Source organism: Otolemur garnettii, unplaced genomic scaffold, assembly GCF_000181295.1.
Source record: "Otolemur garnettii isolate 467f Iridium unplaced genomic scaffold, OtoGar3 scaffold00126, whole genome shotgun sequence".
NCBI classification, from domain to species: Eukaryota; Metazoa; Chordata; class Mammalia; order Primates; family Galagidae; genus Otolemur; species Otolemur garnettii.
Genome location: NW_003852521.1, coordinates 2,007,938 through 2,010,839, shown reverse-complemented (window position 1 = coordinate 2,010,839; position 2,902 = coordinate 2,007,938). Strand labels below are relative to the sequence as shown.

Here is a 2,902-nt window from a genome sequence, read left to right as displayed (position 1 = left end):
AAAAAAAAAAAAAAAAAATAGGGAAAGAAATACAAATGAGAATATATTCAAGTTACTTCTTCTTTTTCTTTTTTTTTTTTTTTTGAGACAAAGCCTCACTGTGTTGCCCTTGCTAGAGTGCCATAGTTTCATAGCTCACAGCAACCTCAAACTTTTGGGGTCAAGCAATTCTCTTGCTTTCGCCTCCTGAATAACTGAAACTACAGTCACCTGCCACAAAATGCCCAGCTGTTTTTTTTCAGAGACGGGGATCTTGCTCTTTCTCAGGCTGATTTTGAACTCCTGAGCTCAGGCAATCTGCATTGGCTTTCTAGAGTGCTAGGATTACACGAATGAGCCACTGTGCCCTGCCAAAGTGCTTCTGCCTGTATACTTTCTTTTTTCCTTTTTTTTTGAGACAGAATCTCACTTTGTCACCCTCGGTGGAGTGTTCTGGTGTCAGAGCTCACAGCAACCTCAAACTCTTGGGCTTAAGTGATTCTCTTGCCTCAGCCTCCCAAGTAGCTGACACTAGAGGCACCTGCCACGATGCCCAACTATTTTTTTGTTGTTGTTTTTGTTTGTTTGTTTAGCAGGCCTGGGCTTGGTTAATCCCCACCAGCCCCAGTGTATGTGGCTGGCACCCTAACCACTGACCTACCTGTATACTTTAAAGTATACCTTTCACATCTTTAGAGTTGCTTTAGAGTTGCCTTCAAAGTTTCAAACGTTTCAGTCTCATTGTGGCTTTCCTTTTAATCATAAAGGGTGGATTTATTTTAGAATTTTTACATGGCCTAGGGAAAATTTATCAATAGGAGGGAAAGAGAATACACTAGTTAAATGTTTATATTCTTTTTTTTTTTAATCTTTTTTTTTTTTTTTTGCAATTTTGGGCCAGGGCCAGGTTTGAACACGCCACCTCTGGCATATGGGATGGTGCCTTATTTCTTGAGCCACAGGTACTGCCCTGGGGTGTTTCCTCTTTTAGAGAGAGAGAACCTTTTTGTGCTTAGAGCTTGCGTTGGTGAAACTAACAGGTGAGGAGTTGTGATAGTTGTGTTGGTGACGCCAACTTAGGTGAGGAGTTGTGATAGTTGTGTTGGTGAGGCTAACTTAGGTGAGGAGTTGTGCTAGATGGGCAGGGATATGGAACCATCAGTTGAGAGGCCTTGCTGCTTTTTAACGCCCTTTCCCCTGCACAGCATTCTCTTACATTGTTTATGACTCTTATCCCACCTCCGCTCTTGTCTTTGAAAAGGTGCTAGGGATTATGGTGGGATGGTTCTGAGCGTTGGCAGGGCTGTGAAAGTAGAGATGGGCAACAGTTCATCCTCTTTCATAGGAGCAGGGAGAAGGAAACGGGCATTTGCTGCTGTGGTCCTCTGGCTGGTCTGGCCCCACGCAGTTTTAAGTTTCTTACGTACATGTTGGCTGTCGGCCTCATTTCTGTTTTCCATGGGGCTACCATGCTGCTGTAAATGTGGTGCGTGTTGTCAACATGACACAAGCCTCCACTAAGGCTAAATGTGTGTGATTTGGGGGACATGGATACAAAGGTCCATTCAGAAATGATAAGGAATTATATTGCATTTCTCTAACGAAGAAAGTCACTCCCATATCCACTGAGTTCTCCCATCACCCGGATGAGGGCCATCCCTCTGTCCAGAAGCTGAAATTCAGTGGTTGTTTTCAGACCCCAAGGTGAAGTCTGTTTCTTTTGTCTTGGCAAGGAATGGGATAGAATTCTTAGAATCGTCTTCTCATGTGGTGGAAAATATGGCAAGAGGTGACTTGTGACACAGAGATGTATGTGACCTCAGGGCTTCAGGGCAAGTGTCCCAAGAAAACCAGGTCTAAACCTCCTGTGATTTTCTGACCTAGCTGTGGAAATCTAATGTCAGATTCAAGGGGAGGGAGTATAGGCTGCCCTGCCCCTTCCATAGAGGAGTGTCAGAGAATTTGTAGACCTGTTTTAAAACATTCATGGGATCCTTATAGAGAAAGATCTGTTTGTATCCACCTGGGGCACTGAATGTAGGTGTAATAGTTTGTGCGATGTGGCTGTTATTCTCCTTGTGCCTTTCTTGTAGATTGGGCTAGGGGCTGCTTTCACAGCATCCTACTCCCTGGGCCACACATGTTGTGGCTACTGGCTGACTTGTTCATGGGCTGTGCAAGAGTGTCAGCAAACTCTGGGTCACGATTGTCACCCCAAGACTTGGTGTAATGACTTCATCAGAACAGATGTTCAACAAATGCTTCTTGAATTGAATCAACTCAACAGATGCCCGGTGTGTAGGCACTTCAGCTGTATTGTGCTTATTTTGTATCCTTTAATTTTGTCACTGGACACATGATCCCTGGTGGGAAACCCAGGGAGGACATGTTCTAAGCAAAGCCAAGTTGGCTGGTGTGACCCCCAGCCTCGGGAATAGGTGACTCAGATGGAGACACCTTGTTCCACTTCCAGCTGTTCTTTTTGTTAAGTGTTTCACTTGAGCCTTTTTATAAATAACAAAGGCCTTTTTGTAACCTTATAAGAAGTAGTAAATACTGTGCTCTGCATGTATAGGCGTCCGCTTTGGGGGAAAGATGGGCTGAAACTTGCTATTCTCATTGTAATCATCACCCCTTTGTCACAGGGGCAGCTTCTCTCACATTCTATAGTCCTCGGGTAACTCTACAGTTCTCCATTGTTAGAGTAGCGTCTGATTCCATTGGTTGGTTCTTTGTGCTGAAACAGTGCATCATTGTTGATGTGAGATGTTGGTGGAAACTGTCAGGTACATGCACATGGTGGTGCAGTCTTACCTGTTGGCACATCGCTGCACAGTCTTACCTGATAGCACATCAGGGCGCAGTTTTACCTGTTGGCACATGGTGGCGCAGTCTTACCTGTTGGCACATCAAGGCACAGTCT

At 44.6% G+C, this 2,902-nt stretch overlaps 1 protein-coding gene across 1 annotated transcript in view; it reads left to right on the top strand.

Moving 5' to 3' along the window:
* LOC100951282 (T cell lymphoma invasion and metastasis 2) overlaps positions 1–2,902 on the top strand; it is a 431,635-nt gene that overhangs the window by 292,647 nt on the left and 136,086 nt on the right. The gene's annotated exons all lie outside the window — the stretch shown is intronic.